The 20,792-nt window shown below is 36.9% G+C and overlaps 1 long non-coding RNA gene and 1 pseudogene across 1 annotated transcript in view; one reads left to right on the top strand and one right to left on the bottom strand.

Annotated features, from left to right (window-relative positions):
* LOC125409129 (uncharacterized) overlaps positions 1-20,792 on the top strand; it is a 134,125-nt gene that overhangs the window by 73,849 nt on the left and 39,484 nt on the right. The gene's annotated exons all lie outside the window — the stretch shown is intronic.
* On the bottom strand, positions 11,709-12,463 carry LOC125409174 (ribonuclease H2 subunit B pseudogene; annotated as a pseudogene).

Raw genomic sequence — 20,792 nt, 5'->3', positions numbered from 1 at the left:
TTAAATGTCTGGGTGTCACTGCTTATTTTGGCTCAGTGCACAGTGAGTCTGGGCAGCTGTAGATGTAGCTGCTTAATGGGTATAAATTCTTCATTGTGGAGTGTGCTATTCTTTGTCAGATCAATTTTGCTGAATATAATTTTCATGGTGATATGATTTTTCTGTTTAAATTTATTCTTACTATTTGCTATTGAAAAGACTGTGTCAAGACTTCTTATTAATATTGACATTAATGCTGCTAATGTTTGCTTTGTATGTTTTGAAGTTCTTTTATGCATATAAAGATTCTGATTTAGGTGGCATGAATTTGTATACAAATCTAAGATCAGTAATTACTGAGGGTGAGGCAAGAGGACAGTGATGTCTAAGTCTACACAGATAGCTGGAGTGTCAATAAACAGAAACAAATTTTGATTTTTTCATTTTGGAATGATTTTCAATTAAAAAGTCTTCTAACACTGTTTATTGCCTTGAGGTTTGTTTTGTGGGATATTAATTCTTCTGAACAGGTTCCTGTGGTTGTCTTTTGGTGCCTGGCTTATTATTTCTCAAGATTTTTTTCTCTCTCTGAATATTTGTGTAAAACTTCTTAACTTCACAACATTTTGATTTGCGCTTTCTGTTTTTTATATTTGATTTAATATATTAATTTAAGTATGTTTCTTATATATATTAAATATATAAAGTAACTTAAATTAAATGTATTAAAGTGTGTCTTTTATAAGATAATATATGTTTTATTTTATTCACCTAACACAATATTTAATTAAACATTAAATTTCATTCTGAATATTTATCTGATATACATTAAATGCAACAAACACATAGTCTACATACAATGATTCATTTTCCGTATGACATTGTTCTTTCTGTCTTGTTTAATGAAAATATTTAAAGCATGTTGCTACTTTCTTTTTTCCTATTAACAGGTTATCTGGTTTTTTTCACTTACCTTTTCTAGTTATGGTGGAGATTGTAATATGTATCTTAGTTATATATTTAATATCAGTTATTTTCAATTATTGCAATCATTTGTAGACCATTTAATGTCCTCACATAACATGCACTATTTTATCACCTACGTCCATACAGTATTTGATTTCTATAAACCAGTATATATATATATATATATATATATATACTGGCTTATGCAGTAAATAGTTTTTGTGTTTGCAAACATATTTCACTTTTATAGAATTTTCTTTGGTTCTTTGAAGGATGTGCTGGTTGTTGGAGCTGCGGTTTAGCCATTATTTTCCTTCATCATTTGAATATTATTCCATTGTCTTTTCTTTGAAGGCATCTTGGTGTTGGGAAATTGATTACAATTGAATGAAAGCAATCGAGGTTGGGAAGTTGATTACAATTGAAAGCAATCGAGGTCAAGTCTTCTTTAAAGATTTTCCCTTTGACTCAGAGGCTTCGACTTTCTATCCCGATGAGCCTAATGTGGCTTTTTTTTTTTTCATTCATTCCATTTGGAGAGCGGTGAGCACTGAGTCTATGTATTCTTAATCCTTCTAAGAATTACTGGCTATCTTTTCTGCAATACTTTTCTATTTTATCTTTTTTTGGGCCTTAAAATCACTTATTAAAATTATCTTTGTGTATTGTGTGCATGTATATTTGTGTGTGTGCAATCATTCTTATGTGTAAATTTGGGCGCACATTTGTGCTGTGGTGTACCTGTGAAGGACTGAGGATGACTTTGTGGTTAATCTCCAACTTCTAACTTGTTATGAGACCAAACTTCTCTTGTTTGATCTTGTTTGATTGCTGCCTATGCCTGGTTACCTGGGCCTGAATACCTGGCTTGGGTGCCTAGTCTGGATGGTTTGGAGACTCTCCTGGCTCTAGTTCCATATGACTGGCAGGATTAAAGATGCCCAGAGTCTGGTTGTTAAATGTGAATTCTGGATATTCACACTTAGGTTCTCACAGTTGTGTGGCAAGTGCTCACCCTCAATGCAATCTTCCATGCCCCGCAAACATCATTTATTTATTTGGCTCAAAACGAAGTATATTCCTTCTGTTTTCATTTTTAAGTTTTTTTGTTGTTGTGCAAATAAATTTTTGCTAACTTTCTGTTTTGCTGTGTCTATTTTGTCATTGAGTCTGTTTGCTAAGTTGCTGAATGCTGTATATATTTTTTAGCCATGGTGTACCTATTTGCAACTTTGTTATTTCTGGCATGCCTTGACACTTTTCATCACTTCCTCTTTGAAGACTAAATTTGTTCTTAACAGACTGACCCATGCATGGCCAAGCTGTGGGTCACGTTTGAGATTATTGCCCTATAGCATTGAATACCATATTAGTGTTCTAGTCTCCAAGTCACTTATAGGAATGACAATGCCATCTCCCAGAACCTTTTCCTTTGAAAATCCACAGATGCTTTATAGTAGATAAAATAACTGAAAAGCCTGTTCAACAGGTGTCTGGGAGCATCCGAGACAGTAGAAAGCTCAGGACATAGTTTTTGATGTTTGAGAGATTATCATAAGATTAAAAAGATCATTATAGACTACTAAATGATAGATTGATTAAGATTATAATAGTAATGTTGAGAGGAAGAGACAGGATTATGGCCTGTAGTCATCACAAGAGTAATCAAGAAAGATCAGCTGTTCTATTATACTGGGCAATATCACTTGCACAGAACTGGACTGAAAATAATTGTCATTTATTCAACAAGGCAGGTCATATCTCTTATGACTCTAGAGGAGTTCTGACAGTCTTTAAATATTCAACATTTCTTGAACATGTTTTGACTTTTAGACCTCTAACATTGATGTTAATTTTGAATCCATATGGGACCTTCACCCTCCTCTGTTTTAGCTCCTTTGCTATAACGCATCAGCTCTTTGTCTTTATGCATCTGCCTTTTTTTTGAACTGGAATGTGATTAAATTAATTGGTATAAAAATATACTGTGTGTCATGCTGTGACTAGTGGGTTTAAATACAATTGCAGTAGGTTGCACTAATTAATTAATTGGGCTTTATTTTACAAGCTTGAAGTTAAGGATGCTTGAATATAATATGTAAATTTATGCAGATTGTACAAATTAGTTTTTGATTCAAGCATCATAGCACATAGGAAAATATGCAGATATGGAGTGTGTTCTGTGTTTTATTTATCCAATTGGTTATCGCCTAAACTGTAGTAAACAGGGTCTGGATTGCATGGTTCTGGTATGAAGGAAGATGAACTTGCAAACTTTGCACATAAGAATTCTCTCAATTTCATAATCTACTTAAATGTATTGATCCAGTGAGAAGTTTTCTGAACTGACTTTAAAGAAAACTTTGTTGATAACTCTTCTTTATTCCTCTGTTCTGGTATTACCATTAGGAATATTCATTTACTTAACCTATATTTATGGTGTGATCCTTCTGTGCCTTGTAACATGGTAATATTTGGGATCAGCAGGTTAAGTGAGTGGGCCCACTCAGCACTAAATGGGTTTTGACTGGGTTTACAGTACTTGTGTGGGGTTCTTTATCTAACTTACTACTCTTGTTTAATTAAATTATTGTGTTATCAAAGAGCCTTCTAAATACTTATGTTTATATCCATAGACAAGTATTACCAGGCTTGGAGAAGCTTCTTTTAGCAATGGACAGCAGTGAATGTAGACATCCATTGCTACTTAACATTGTTGATTGCTCAGTCTAATATAGGACATTTATACTATGCCCTAAGGCTTAGGAACTGTTGTTTAACAGAGATAGGAAAGAGTGTATGAGCCAGAAGATAAGGATAAGGGTGCAAAAATATGTCTTCTGGGTTTCCTGCAGTGGGCCTATAAAGACTGGTTCTATCAACAGTCAATTAAGGATTTAGTATTAACTATTGGCTACTGATGGATTCTGGGGGAGGAGCAGGCATTGCCTTCAGTTTTACACCAGTTTTCATTTGATTTTTTCAAACCCATGGTAACCCAGATGGTTCTGGCTAAACTCAGTAGGTTTAAAAGCAACAACAACATCCCCCTCCAATATCATGATGTGGGAAAGTGACTTTTTGGGAGGAGTGTTATATTAATGGTATAAGGGAGATCAAAGAGTGAGAAGGTTATATTAACCAAAATGGACTGTATATGTTTATGAAATCACCAAGGGGGAAAAAACTCAATGAAAGTTATATTTGTTTGTACATAGCTATGCATTGTGATGATAATTATAATAAATGTAGTCTACTAAGCTAACATAGAACTTCTATTTGAGTAGTTAAAAAGGTATTTAAAATGTAGTTAAACTGTATTTGGTGTTAAATGACAGAATATCTTACTATAGTGACTGAAAGAAGTAGAAACTTTTTCCTCTCATTTATAGAAAACATCACAGTAGTCTTTGTAGGAATTAGCTCCCAGCTCAAAGCCAGTGTGCAGGTTCTTCAATCTGGAAAACTATTCTGTCCTTCATTCTTGAAAGACCAAGATGGATACTCCATCCTCATCCAATAATTCTGCTTCATGGCAGAGAGAATGAAGGAGAAAGGGAAAACATTTCTTTCTTTTGTTTCCTCATGTGAATTATCCACATCCACACCCACATGGGCAAAACTAATTGGCCTAGTGGACTGCATAAATGAATAGTAAGTTATAAAAGAAGTACACAAGGCTGGAAGGATGATGGAGGGTATGTAGTGTTGGGTAGGGAGGGTTCGATATGGTCAAAATACATGGTGTAAGTTTATGAAGTCTTCAATGAGCAGCAAAAACTAAATAAAACTTAAAAAAAAGAAAATAGGCTTTTATTTTCTCTTAGGAAAAAAGTCTCTTCTCTCTTAGTCAGATTTTCCATTAAAACCATCAGCCAGAGCCATGGTGAGAGCTGCAGTTAAAGCAATCACTGTCAGAGAGCCACACCAATCCATCGAGACCACATTATTATGTTTCTTTCTAGGGTCACTACTCTCTCAAACAAAGGTCTCTCTTTACTTGTTACTTACACTATTTTAAAAATACTTCATATTTCCCAGTAGATGAGTACCACCTGTGCAGTCCATATAACCCTCTTGGTCTATGCTTTTTAGCCTGGAAGAAAGAAGGAATGCCTGCCCTAGCTTTCACCTCTGCAAGAATATTAGTAGATGCAATTTCATAACTCGCATCACATTTCCTGCTTCTGTCCTTCATTTCTCCTGCTGGGATCCCCACACAAACCCTGTTCCCTGGGCTGAAACCATGAGCTGTTGTCCCTTGACAATTGGCCATGTCATTTTTTCTTTGTCTTTCACCCACACTGCTGTTCTGAACTCTTTGTATCATTTTCTCTTCTGCTAAAATAGTGCTGAGTACAGCCTTCCGTGCAGAAATTTCCAGGAGTAGGCACTCGGGATAAATAGAAGCCCTTCCTTTGCTCTGACAGCTGATACTGAGAAAGTCACCCTATTCTGCACCACAAGGAATCTTCTAAGACTGTAAGGAGCCTCCTTTGGAATAGGTATTGCAAACAGTAAGGTCATGGAAAACCCATGGGATAGCGTGTATGGATATTTTCATCTTGTTATGTGATGTCTCATAAAATCAGCTCTAATAAATATTCATTATCCAGTAGCACAAAAAAGTAAAACGGCAAATTGAGAGACTAGGGAGATAGCTCAGGTGAAACTTATAGAGGAAGATAGTCAACAATGACCTATGGTTTCCACATGTATAGGCAAGCAAGCATGTACAGAGCATCATGTATGTATATACACATTTATACACGTGACTATATCCTATATCCCAAAACTATTTGATGGTAAAAATTAGATCAGTACAAATAATATGTAGTATAGGATACTTTTTAGTAAAAACAGAAGAAAACGGAGAGATAGAACATGCACATTTCTCCTACTATCAGCATTCCTTAGCTGCCTGCAACACTTTGGTAAGGGACGGCCTCGTGCCCTCTCCTGATCCACTTTGGTTTGCCTGCTTTTGTCTTTTGTCAGCTTATGTTTAGGCAATCAAGTTGCTGAGGCTACATGGGTGTGGCTCTGACATTACTAGGAGAGATGCAGCCTCACAGTAAGCTTATGGATCCTCCGGCTCTTACAATCTGTCTGCCCCCTCTTCTCTAGCCTCCCTTAGACTTAAGTATGGGAGTTGTTTCCTATTTGTATCCATCGGGATTGGAACCCACAGTTCTTCACTTTCATTGGTTGGGGTTTCCTGAAATGCAAAAATAAGTTTCCTTGATGAGAGGTAAGGACCAAACTTATCTGTGGGTCTAAGAACAAATATTCACTGTAAAGCTCAATAAAAATCAATAAAAAGAACACATATTCACAACGTAGTTTAGTAAATTAGTGGTTGCAAATTCTCTTCCAGGTTTTATGAATCTCCTAGCTATGGTGGTTTGAATGCAATTGGCCCCTATAAACTTGTTAGGAGTGGTACTATTAGGAGGCGTGACTTTGTTGGAGTCAGTGTGGTCTTCTTAGAGGGAGTGTGTGACAGACCGTTCCCTGTTCCAGCTCTCAGTTCCAGCTCTAGCACCACGTCTTCCTGCACTTCACCATGTCACACCATGATGATAATGGACTGAACCTCTGAACTTTAAGTAAACCACTTCAATTAAATATGTTCCTTTATAAGCGTTGCCATGGTCATGGCATCTTTTCACATCAATAGAAACCTAAACTAGGATAGACGTTGGTACTAGAAGTGGGTATTGCTGTGATAGTCATGACCATGATTTTATTTGAAGGAATGTGGTCCTAGGGACTGTGGATTGGAAAACCAGTTGAACTCTTTAAGTGTTGCTTAATGGGCCATACTAGATTTGATGAACTGTGGTGGGCATGCTCAAGAGGTTATAGAGAAGAATTTTAGTATGTTGCTCAGAGGTTGTTCTTGTGATAGTTTGGTGAAGAATGCAGCAGCTTTTTGCCCTTGTCTAAAGAGTCTGCCTGAGGCTAAAGTGAAGAATTTCGTATTCATTCCGTTGAGAGAAGAAATATCAAAAAAAAAATAGAATCTGTGGTTATTAGTGGCAACTCTAATGAAGATTTATAAAAAAATGGAACAAGCTAAGCAGAGAGAATTACAAAATGTAAAATTTAAGAATAAAAAAAAATACCATAGTGGGATGCAGGCAAGTCCTGTATTCCAGGAGATATTGCATGGTGTCTCTTCATGGCAATAGTAACCTTAACTAAGACACTAACCCTGGATTAATTGACTAGGCTTCCTGAACCAGGTATGACTTCTTCTTTCTTTCTGAGTAGGTCTTAAGCCTAATTAGAGAGTTGTTGGTTACCAGTAAGGTATGTGTGCCTCTACTGCAAAAACCATACTAAATGGTAATCCAATATAAAATATTCAGTCTTGAGAACATGCGTATCTGTAACATACTAGACTAAGAATTTTATATTTAGGAATATATTTGTATATACATATACATATATACATTAAAAATGTCAAATGAAAAGTAGGTCATAATTTTGAAGAAAACAAGGACGGATATATGGGAGGGTTTTGATGGGGGCATGGAAGGGGGAAACAATGTGAATATATTTTAATGTCAAAATCAAAGAAAAATGTGAAAATAATTTGCACAGCCTCTTTTCCTCTAAGTTAATTTTCTCTTTTAAGATTAAAGAGGATGGTCTTTAATTTCATCTAATTAGAGTATTTTTGAATAAAACTATACCAAGGATTAGGCTTCATAATGCTTTCTCTATTCTCTCTCCTCCAATAGGAGTTCTCATGTCGAAGGTTATAGGAAAAGAGAATAATTGCAGAATGCCTGAGTTTCCGTTCTCCACATTTTCCAATTCACCTCCTCATGTACATGGAGTACATTTAATTTTGGCTCTCAGAAATTGTCAAGCCTCTTTGACTACTTCCGTGTCAGACAAGGAGTTAATTTTGTAGAGCTTTCATCCGACTTTATTAGAATCTGCTTTTAATGAATTCTACATTGACATTATAAGAAGTCTTAACTGGGTCTTACTAATTGATTCACACATCCAGTTATCAAACTGTTATTGAATTATAATAAATAAGTTATATGTTTTGGATTTAATGCGTGGATATCATAAAATATTTTATCCCACGACCCTTTAAAGTCATATGTAACCAAGTATCAGAAATATAATTTTGTGCTATTAACACTTTTAGGTTAAAAAATTCTCTTTGATTTTTCTTCTGCACTAAAAACAAAGTGCTTTTATAATCACGTGGGTTGGAATAAGGTCCTAATTAACACTTTGCTGTCTTACCTTAGGTATGAAAGCATAAAATGATTGTTTTTACCAGTTGTACTCCTTAACTTCTTCAGAAGAAAAGGACAGAAGAGGAAATGTATTTACAAATATGAATATGTTCTGTGAATATTCATATATATGTATATGTGTGAATATATATGTATGTGTGTGTATTAGTTAAGACTCTTTAGATGAACAGAACTGATAGAATATGTAATATATATATATATATATATATATATATATATATATATATATATATATATATATATATATATACACACACATATATGGTCCTGCTAGTCCACAAGAACTTTTCCTCAAACAAAAACTCAAATTCCAGAATTTAGGAGTAGTTGTTCAGTCTATGAGGCTGAATGTCTCCATTGGTTTTCTTTACTTTGGAATCTTGAAGAAGTACCAGGGAAGAAATGGGTTTGCCAGGGAGAGTGAGGGCAAGCAGGCAAAGACTGAAGAACATTTTTCTTCCATGTTATGTATATAATTGTCACCAGAAGCTGTAGCCTAGATTAAAGGTAGTCTTCCCAATTCAAATATTTAGTTAAGAAAAATCACTCAAAGATGTATCTAGGTGCTTCTGTTTAGTTAATTCCAGATATAGTCAAGTTGACACAAAGAGTAATCATCACAGTGTATATACAAGTATATGTAGGTGTCTGTGTAGGAGTTTTGTACACACATGTTTGTATTCATATGTTAGAGATCCTTCTGCAGCCTCAGAATATAGAATAGTTGCCAGGGGAACCAAATAAAGGATGAGAATACTGAAACACTTTAGCTTCATCTTCTGACTTCAATTAGAAGAGACAGGACAGAGGTTGAGATAGTCAAATGGGAAATTAACTAATAAATCATAACTGACTAGTGAAACCTCTATAAAAACATTGAGGAGAGAATTCAGACATCTGCGAAGAGGTAGACACAGAGTTCTGGGCAGGTGAGGAGGACAGTGATGTTACTGGGCTACTCTGTGACTTTTTCTTAAAAAAACACTAAAAGTGAAATACCAAAAAGTTAAAAAAAATATCGCAGTAGGGCACTTGTGAATGGGCCCATTCTACTTGAGATTCCCTGGGAAATACTAGTTTATCACACAATATTTGGCCATCACTGAGCTAACACTGGATAAAAGGAAAATCAGTAATTCCTGTGATTTTAATAATTTCATAGGAGCTAATTATACATATATATGTTATAAAAATTTAAATATCAAAATGAAAAGGGTAGGTCATTACCAAATTGATAACTGTAGAATTTAAAATAGTGATAAATGATTTAAATCTGCCAGGTAGAAAGAAGCATCCATTATTCATTAAGGGTGAGTGACAGAGTTTATTTATGCCTTGCCAAGACATCTAAATGCATACAGTCTTTTCTTTGTCAGTCTGTTCACCTTCAGTAAAGGCATGTGATAAAATATGAACTAATGAACAAACCCAAGACTGGCAACATTTGTGTTCAAATGTTTGTTAAGGTTTTAGTGATTTGCATCCTGTTTTGTTTCTTCCTATCCGTTGTGCAGCAGGAACAGGAAAACAATGACGGGCGTACCATAACCAGGACTGGTGACTCAGGGGTTAGAGCAACAACGCAACTCTGGGTTCTCATGGGTGTTGTTTTACATTCAATACAGTGACTACACCTTAAGCAATTGCTGTTCATGCAGAAATTGGTACTCTGCACCTACCAGCCGTGGTATGGGCCACAGCCAGGTGGCGATTTTGCTCCCTCAGGCATGGGTTCTATCACTTCTATCACGGCCGTTAAAGGAAACTTTATTTAAATCTCTATCCTTCTATAGAGCTCTGGATTCAAAGGTTGAGGCGAAATCCCGGTAACTCAGAGAGGTTGAATAGAAAGTAGCTAACCTTCTCTCTCCTTGCTTGTGTCTGGGGGTGGGGGACATAACACAGACAGTTCCTCGCTAGCACTTCCTGGGAGCTAATGGTTGATTCAGCCTTCTGACACAAGATTAATTTTATTTAATCAAGCAAATGTAACACGTCTTTGCATCGTTAACAGTTGCAGCAGAAACAAATGTAACACACCTTTACACAGTTAAAGTAATGTTCCACTGTTATGCCCATGTCATGAGCCCCCTAGAGACCACCTGGAGTCTAAGTTCGCGTATGCAAAAGCAAAGAGGCTTTATTGCATGCTCAATTTTGGATCCTCTGTCTCTTCCAATGTAATGATTGGATTTTAGGGTCCAGAGCTCAGCTGTAGCAGGGTTTGCAAGGAATAAAACATTGCGGGGAAGGCATAGCAGAATTCTGGGTTCAGATGGGGTTTGAACTCCTGATCGGGCAGGAGTGGGACATCAGGAGTCTTGTCCAACAGGGATAGGTGCTGGTGTTGCTGCAAGGGAACTGGCAACCTGTATACAATTTATATAAGCTACCTTTAATGTTCCAGACCATCTGGTACTTGGTTGTCTCAGTTCTGATTGGTCCCTGGACTCGGCCATTGTAAAGGTGTAGTGATGCTTCATTTGTATTTTAATAAATAGAGCTTGCCTGAAGATCAGAGTGTAAAACATCTGCCGTGGTCAGCCTTACAGACCAGGAAGTGGTGACACACACCTTTGATCGCAGTAGCCACACTCGTTTGCCATGGAAACCCAGCAGTACTGGAACACACCTTTAATCCCAGCACTAGAGAGTGGTATAAAAGGGGAGGAGACAGCTCTCATAGAGTCTCATTCTGAGGATTCCTAGAGGCAGGATTTCAAACTGAGTAGAGTTAAAAATAGGTGACTACCTGTTTCGCTTTTCTGACCTTCAGGTTGAATCCCAATATCTGTCTCTGGGTTTTTGTTAATCATGCTACATAAAGGTGAGGTCTAGTCTCAGTGTAGCTAGCCTGTAGCCTGACATGCCTGCACTGATGTTAAGTTAGGCTCCTCACCACAGCACAGGGGTCATCACAATCCATGAACCATTAGGACTGGTCTTTCCCAGTCCAATTCTATTGATTCTTTTGACTCAGTTCACTAACACATAGATGAATCACACAATAGAATCCCTGACACATAAGAAATAGTACTGAAGGGCTACTGCCTTGACAGAGACTCATTCATGAAATCATAACAAATAACTATTTTTATTAGTTAATTTACTACTACTATCATTCCTCTGGGAGATTTAATTGAGTGTACACTCTTGCACATGTGCAGACTTTTGGGAAAAGTTTGCTCTTTAGAAAGGAGATCCATAGGTAAAACAAATAATTAAGAAGAAAAGAATACTTCCATACTTGGTGGCTCAGTTTTGGGTGGAATTTATCCATCCTTTTATGTTTTTTATTTTGGATAACTAGCTTGAATTTATTGTTAGATTGAGAACGTACAGTTAGTGAAAATGAAAGAATAACACAGAAAATAATAACAAATGCTGGGTAATGAACTGATTTTTCTATTTCACCAGTTTTTATTTTCAATGTTATAAATATTTTCAGTTTATTCTTTATATTTTTTGCAAAAACAATTATAAATTAATACTTTTCAATATATTCTTTTCAGCTTTGGCCAAAGCCTTCTGGGCTGCACTCATTGGGCTATTCTTTCTTGCAATTCTTCAAGTGTTTAGTGTAAAACTTGGTGTAATCTTTTTTCACTTCTGTAGGTTCATCTGACCACTTAAGTTTCTTTGATGGGCAGGTTGTCAGTGAAGCTGGAGTTTCAGGAGACTTTGCAAACTTATATAAGTCATCGCTTAATTCTTTAGCAAACATAACCACATTCCTTGTCCATGGAAACCTGATCTCTAGCAAAAAAAAAAAAATGCAGCTGAGTGTGCCTGGGCTCTGATGCAGACATTACTGGCTTTCAGCGCCGTATAATTTGGTTGACCTTTTTTTTTTTCCAGCCACTTTAATGTCTTCTATGTGCTGTCTTTGAAATACTTCTTGTTCATTGTTTCTTTTTCCTCTATCACATGATGAAGTGACTTTTCAAGTACAGGAAATTTCAGCAATAAGACGCAATTTAGAAACATGTCATCCACTAACTACAACCTGATCCAAGGCCTGATTTTTTCCATCTTTCCCAGAGATTCTGAGATCTGAAAGAGCAGAAACGGGGGAATCAATGGATGCCATAAAGTGGAGAAGCTCCCGATTGAACTGATTAACTTATCAACCAAGAGTTGTGGTTTTCCTTGAAAATGCTGATTTTACACAGCTGCTGTATACACAAACTGAACAAGTAGAAGCTCCTTTCTCTGGATACAGATCTCCTCATTTTACAGATTTGAGAATTTTCTTTATCTTCATTGAATCATCATTTAAACATCCTAGAAGCAAGAACATGTGCTGCTTGGTTGCTGCATCCCTGCAGCCCACACCCAAATCTATGTTGCCACACTAATTTATTTTTTAATTTTTGAGATTAGAATATAATGACATTTCTCTCCCTTCCTCTTTTCTCCCTCCAAATCTTCCCATATACTGTTCCCTGCTTTTCTTCATATACATGGCCTCTTTTTTTATTGTTATTTCATCCATTATATATGTGTATATATGCAAATATATACATATATATGCATACACACATATACATACATATATATACATACACACAGATACACACACACATAGATACAGACACACACAGACACACAGACACACAGACACACACACATACACACACACACACGCATATATACACACACTCCTAAATAGAGCCTGTATAGTCAGCACTATGTTATCTTGATATCTGTTTACAAAGCTAACCATCTGGCACTAGACCACCCATTTGTATGTTCTACCCTAGGGAAGATGATCTCTCCTGTGCTTAGCTTTCCTTAGTTGCCTATGGTTCTTTGGTCATTGTTGAAGTTTCAAGTGGTGTAGGAGGTCCTTTTTCTCTTTGTGTGTTGCTTTCATTGGTTGAATAAAGAAAACTGCTTTGGCCTTTTGATTGGGTAGCCCTTAGGTGGGTGGAGTAGACAGAACAGAATGCTGGGAGGAAGAAGGCAGTGTAGCAGATGTCATGGCTCTCCTCTCCGACACAGACGCTGGTTAGACTCATTCTGGTAAGCCACAGTTAAGTGGCGATATACATTAATGGAGATGGGTTAAACAAATATGTAAGAGTTAGCCCATAAGAGGTTAGAACTAATGGGCCAATCAGTGTTTAAATGAATACAGTTTCTGTGTAATTATTTTGGGGGTAAAGCTAGCCGGGTGGTGGCATGCAGCCCACCGCTCTCATTACAACATTCAAGGGGTTTTCCATCATCCATTTAGCATATCCATTTAGCATATTCATTGATGTCTTCCTTGTTCAGTTCATGTTTGAACATATATAGTTTCAATGAACTTTTTCCATCTTGACTGATGGGTGTAACCTCCAAGAGTTAAGATCATCTAACAAAAACCCCAATACCAGACATGAGAAGACCTCTTTTGAGTTACTGAGCAGGGCTGTCCATGAGGCTTCTTAAAATTACAACTTAATGCTGTTTCCCTTGGATACCACAGAAACAGGGCCTAGAGATTAATGAGCTGGAACTGACTTGAATTCCCCTTTCCTAAGCTTTCATACCTTGGCCATAACTAACAGCCTTCAAATTGGACTTAAGAGATCAACAAGAAGCCAACCATGCCTTGCAGTGAAAACCTAGCTAACTCCTGAATTATATTATGGTTATTAGAGGAGAATCCACAACTATTAGTCTACTCAACCAGGATGATGCCTAACAACAATATTTAAAAATTTCTCCATCTACCCACAGATAAATGTAGTCTTTATGCCCCATCAAGGAAACCTTTCTTTGTAACTATATTTTAAAACTTATTTTTATATTTATTTTTCTTTATGTACACTAATGTTTTTTCTTCATGTTTGTGTTAGGTTGTTGGATCCCCTGGAACTGGAGTTACAGATAGTTGTGAGTTGCCATGTGGGTGCTGGGAATTGAACCTGGGTTCATTAAGTCAGTGCTCTTAACTGCTGAGCCACCCTTCCAGCCCTCTCAAATGATTTTTAAGGGTAAAATTTAATAGAAAATTTAAGTTTAATGCAAAAGGAAGAAACAGAAATTTCTGAAAAAAAATGCTTCTCCAGATTGTGTTATCTCACCTGCTATGTGTATTCCCCACTGGAGTTGTAAGTCTGTCACCACAGATAAACTTATACTGGTCTATAATAATCGCTCACAGCACACACTTGACTTAATGGCTTAGCTCGAGTGCTACATTGGTTACTTTTCTCAGAACTCCAACAAAAGAAGGTACAGTATATTACAGCAGGGAAGGCACTGCAGCAGGAAGCCTTTCTCACAGTCGATTCTCACCCAGGAAGCAGAGGACGGTAGAACCCAAATTTTTCTCTCATTTTTAAAATTGTTTCTTTTAATTTTGAGATTGCAATATAACTACATCATTTCCCCCTTCCCCTTTCCTCCTCAAACCCTCCCACTTTTCCCTCCTACCTCCCTTAAATTTATGGCCTTTTTATTGTAAATTGATGTTACATGTATGTATGTATATACATAAAACTCCTATATAATTTGTTCATGTGTATGTTTTCAAGCCTGACCATTGGAGAACCAGTGCATGTGCTTTGTTTTAACTGAGTCTGGCCTCAGCTAGTGAAGCGGAGCGGCTTGCACCTATTGTGGGCCTTTCAATTTCAGTTAAACTCTTGCAACACCTTCCTAGCCACACACAGATGCTTGTCTCCCAGGTGAGGCCAAGTCCCATTGGAATGACAATCATGATTGGCTGCCAATGGTGGTGGACATCCTACAAATTGGGAAATGTGTATAATGGCATATATCCATCCACTCTGAGTAATACAGAGAAAGCTTCCTTTATTCTATCATTCTTCTCTACTTTCCATCTTCATTGTTCTCCATATCCCACGTGTGGAAACCACTGATGTATTTTATTATCTTTATAGTTTTGTCTTGTCCACAGTGTTACAGAGTTGGAATCACGAGTATGTAGCCTTTTCAGGGTGTCCTTTTTATACTTAATAAAGGACAGTAACACCTTTTGGGCTTTCAGTCTTCAGAACTCATTTAGAAGCTGAACATTATTCCATTTTCTAAATGTGCAGTAGGTTATTTGTGTATTCAGGACTGAAGAACACGACTCTTGCTTTCAATTTAGAAATTATGAATATAGCTATGATATATGTGTTCATGGGTTTTTGCGAGAGTAAATGATTTTAAATTTCTTGGGTAGATACCAGGGAGAACAATTGCTAGATTTCTTTGGAATACTATGTTTAATTTGATAAGAAGCTGTCCCCAGAAATGAAATGAGAGAAGAGTGGAAAATCAATCGGGAAGGGCCATAGATCAGTGAGATTTGGACCTGTGCAGGCCCAATGAATGCTTCCAAAGTCTCTGTGACTTCATATGTGTGTCAGTGCTGTGGCATCTGGAAGACACTTTTCGCTGGTATCATACAATCCCTCTGACTCTTACAGTATTTCTTCTGCCTTCTCTTCCATATAGTTCCTTGAGCAGATGGTTGAAGATGTCCCATTTTTCATTCCCAGAAGGCATGCTTTGCTAGCTCTTGACATTGTCCATGTTTTGGATTTTGGCTACTGTCAGATGTGTCATCATATCTCACTGTTCTTTTTGCAGTTCTCTAGTGGCACATAGGAGTGTCTTACATTCACAGGTCTGCTCACCTCCAGAAAACTTTCTCTGGTCAAGTATCTGCAAAGAACTTTGGACCAATCTCTAATCCTTTTATTAGTGTATTGTTGTGTTTTAAGAGGTTTCCAAATATTTCAAATAGTAATAAAATATCCCATATATCTTTTCCACCAGTCAGGGTCTTTCCAGTCATTCCTCTGACATGTTTTTCAAGATAAAATTGAAATCTGTCTGTTCATTTGTTTCCATGCCCATGCTTTCGATGCTTATTTGCAAGTCACAGATGTGTCCAATATTCTACAGATTTCTCCTCTTCTGTCCTGCAGGAATTTATAGTTTTGCTTGCACATTTGTGTCTGAGACCCATTTTGAGCTAATATTTTAACTGGTTCAGGAATTGTTTTCTTACATGTGGCTTTTCAATTTTCCCAGACCGTTTGTTGTAAATGCAGTCTATATTTCTTTATAAGATACCTGAACCAAGTTTTCTAGAAACCTGTCTTGAAAGTTTATCTGCCTTGTATAGTGATTCTTCTCTATTTTAAATTGAAACTAAAGAAGATTTTTTATACAGTATGTCTGTTCATGCTTTCCCTTTCTTAATCTCCTTCCAGATCCTCCATACCTCCCCACTTTTCCAACTCTATGTCCGTCTCTCTCTTTTTTCTTTATTTAAATTTATTCTCTGTATCTTTTATATTATGTTTCTCTATCCCATGAATTTTCCCATCCCTTCACATCTGCTCTCTACCCCTGCCCCCCAAACAAAACAAAATTAATGAGAAAAAAGGTAAAATGGAAAAAATTAAATATCTCGTCGTGGAAGCTGCAGTGTGATACAGTGAGTCACACAATAAACCCCTTCGCCCATTCATATATCTTTACCTGAAAGTGTTCATCGCAAAGAGCCTTTCATGTGGTTTGAGGCCTCTGGTTTCTGTTAAACTATTGATGCTGGGCCCTCACTGGAACTCCTCTTGGTTAACCTATTGTTGCCCTAAGTTATGGAGATCCTGAAGCTTCAGACCTGTTGGTCAGGTTCATTCACATGCTCCAGCGGGTGATAGATGGGGAGGATGTTGGGGCAGATCAAGTCATAATCCTGGTTCTGGGTCTGGGCAACTTTGGAGTTGGTCTATCCACCCTACACATCAGTTCTTCCTTGTCCTTGCCACTAATACGAGCTTTTCAGTACTGCCCCTGCTAATTTATTTCTTACGGCAATCTCTTTCTCTCTTTCATATGAAAATAAACAGGTGAATAAAAAGGTAAACAAGCAGGGACAAAACAAAGTAACTAACAAAGGAAAAAAAACCATGATACACACACACACACACACACACACACACACACACACACACCATAAAAATAGAAACAAAAGATCAGAAAGATAAAAAATGCCCAAACCAAGTAAAATGAGGAATGAAATCTTTAAAACATATCTTTGATTTGTTTTATGTTGGCCATCTACTGTTGGCAGTCTATATACCTAGCAAGACTCTCATGAAGAAACATATTTTTCCTATGTGAGTGCTAGTTAATTGGAGATAGTCTCTGGGTTGGGAATGGAATCTCATCTCTACTTTCCCATCTCAGCACTGTGCCTCTTTCTGCTTTGGACTTGTGCAGGCTGTGCACACTGTCATAGTCTCCATGCGCTCACATGTGCATCAGTTCTGCTGTGTCTAGAAGACACTGTTTTCTTGTATCTTCTGTCCCCTCTGCTCTTGCAGTTGTTTCTCCTTCAAATCCCTGAGCCCTGAGAGGAGGGATTTGATTGAAACATACCATGTAGGACTGAGTGTTGCAAAGATTCTCTCCACATCTTATCTAGTTGTAAGTCTCTGTAGTAGTTCCCATGTTCAGGAAGAAGCTTCTCTGATGATGGCTGAGCAAGTCATTGATCTATGGGTGTAGCAGAAGGTTGGTATGAATCATTCCGTTGTTACATCCTTTTAGTAGAAATTATATTTGCTTTCCTCCTAAGTCTATGATCTATCTAGTCTCAGCTTCCTGGCCACACTGGCAGTGTTGGACATGAATTTTATTTCATGGAGTGAGCCTTAAATACAATCAAATGGGTGTTGGTTACTCCCTTCCACAATGGTTGTGTCACTGTTGCACCAACATAACAAAGAATTAAAGATCAGTTCTTATCTTCCAGTCAGGTCACCTTTGTAGATCTAAGGACTTCTAGAAGGCTTCATGGCTACCTTTCTCCTTGGATAGACTAAAGAGTGCCTTTTAGTACCTTGAACAGTAGGGGTGAAGATGCTTCTTAGGCACTAGCTTGACTTCTTTATGTGCAATGAGATACATAGGTATTTTCTTTGGCAATAGGGCACAAGTTGTTTGGATGTTTCAATGGGGCCACTTTGACCAACACATTTAGATGTAACACATTTCAAGATCGTTATTGCTAATTTTTTATAAATATTCTAACTAAACAGTCATAACATTAGTGGAGGAAGAGAAATTTAAGTCTTAATTTCCCGTTACATACTTCTCTTCTTGCTAGGAGAAAGAAGGTTGGAGTCAGGGAGAAGCCATGTAGCTCTGCCAGAGCTGGATGGAACTTTAGCCAGTAAGCCACAGCCTCATGGCAATACACAGATGAATAGAAATGGGTTAAATTAATATGTAAGAGTTAGCCAGTAAGAAGCGAGAACTAATGGGCCAAGCAGTGATTAAATTAAGACAGTTTCTGTGCGATTATTTTGGTTTGTTCTAGGTGGCCAGGACAAACAGGTGGCCTCCTCAACATCTTCTTTCCTTTTCTTGTTTTGGGACATTCAGTAGGATGGTAAAATAAATTGTGCAATGGGAAATCTTTAACTGATTTTTATTAATTCCCCTTCCATCAAAAAAGTAGTCCAGATATTTATAGTCATGTTGAGCGGGCAAGTTAATGAAACTCTGAGATTAGTTGGTTCTGCAGGAGGAAGAGAAATTTCCTGAGGGAAAAGCATCTAAGATGAGCAGATTTGGATAGAGTGATTACAACAGACACAGTGCTACAGGTTAGGAGAGCCACATGAGCAAAGATATTATCCACAATTAGAAAAACAAGCACACAGAAAGGAAAAGAGACAAATGTGTCTGGAGAAGGCTGTTTAGTTTAGAGTTCCAGAAATTAGATAAAAGTGAGAAACTGAGTAGGAAGGGCCATAAATCTGTGAGGTTGACTCATGGGTTTGTGTCTTTATATCTTACATATTAGAGGGGAATTGGGAATAAATAAAATTTTAAGTGGCTTGGTGAAACATTTTTAAAAATTTAATACCTTTAGGCCCACTATTTATGGACCACAATTAGGCTCCCTGATCTAATTGGAAGTATGTAAACTAGAAAGTAGCCTTCGCATGAAGCATGACTATCTTGGAGTTCCATGGATACCTCTCAAGGTTATTATAAAAAGTGGTTTCAAGTCTTCACTTTCATTTGGTAGTTTCTGAGATCTGATCTGGGAATTTATCATATGGATTCTCAGTTCCTACCTTAGTTTTCACTATGACTATTCTTTCCTCATTCGTTTCCTGCCAACCCCATTGCCCCTCTCACCCAGTCTCTCATCCTAGGGTAGACCTTTGAGTGACCGTCCTCAGGTTTTGTCCAGATGGTTTCTGAAGAAGGGTTTTTCCTTGGTCTGGATATTTTCAAATAGACCAAGTTGCAATGTCACTGAGTTCCAGGTACCTACCCTGTCTCTCCCTCCTGGAACTGGGATTACAAAGCGCGACCACCGTGCCTCGGTTTTGAGTGGAGACTGAATACAGTTCATGTGGTTAGCCAGCATTTTACTGACTGCACCTTCTCCCATGCTCTTCCCCTTTCTCTCATTTCAATCCATAGTCTTATGCTGGTGCACTGCTCTGGAGAGGACAATCCTGCATGTAAAATTGGAAGACTAAAACATGGTTGATATTAAGAAAGCAAAAGCCTGTTAAAACAAGACACGATAAATGATAAACTTCTCTCTTAATAAGTGAGTCCAATGTATTTGTTTTTTTATCTAGTGAAGTGTGAAAAAAAGCCTTATCAAGTTAATATTTGGTTAGTAGCATTTATTTTAGATAAAGCTTAATTTTTGACATAAAACTTAAAAGCAGTTTAAACAGTCAAGTAGTATTGCTATAGGAGGAGACTTATTGTCAACTGATTATTTATTCAAACAATAAATGCTTCACTATATACCAAAGAATCTACTGAACAGAGCTGATTCAAGGACTAATTAATATGTCTGTATAGATAAATGTGCTAATTTCATCTGTCTCAGTAATATATTTTATTTATTTGTATTTATTAATACTCTTTCAAAATAACAAATGCATTTGTGATGGTTTTATTGACTATATAATAATTTAAAGTATTAATTTACCTAAGATAAGTTACAGCTGTATAAATCTGACGAGCAGACATATATGTCTGAATTGTCAGCAAAAGACTTCATGCATGAAAATACATTGGTATAAAAGATTACCGGGAAACAGGATAAAAATATGTACTCAAGGAGAAAAAGCATTATGTAAATATCAGATTATGTGTTTTTGAAAGGGTAATAGAGGATACAAATTTCCTTTGATAATTTCCTCTTAAATGCTTACTAATATTTTTTAAACTAGCCAACTGTTGCAGTTTGCCCTAGATTGTGTTCTTTGAAACTAAAGATGTGTTGAAAAATTTTAAATGACAATTTACAAGTTTTTGACAGACCATGTATGCTTTAAAAATTATTTTGGAACCATAAATAAAATACTGTATTTGTGGGAGCTTGGTTTTGAAATGCATTTGACATTATATCCTTTATTAGTTTTTATTTAATTTCTATGCCTTCAATGATAAAAGATGATTGTGTTTTAGAAAAGTATCTGTGATCACTCTTTCTCACTGGGTTTCAAAATATCAGTTGTTGTAGTACATAGCAACAGAGTTGATGGATCTAGGGATACCAGC

This window comes from Myodes glareolus, chromosome 13 (genome assembly GCF_982192425.1).
Source record: "Myodes glareolus chromosome 13, mMyoGla1.1, whole genome shotgun sequence".
Lineage (NCBI taxonomy): Eukaryota > Metazoa > Chordata > Mammalia > Rodentia > Cricetidae > Myodes > Myodes glareolus.
The sequence above is the reverse complement of the archived record's forward strand: the minus strand, read 5'-3'. Positions and strand labels throughout refer to the sequence as shown.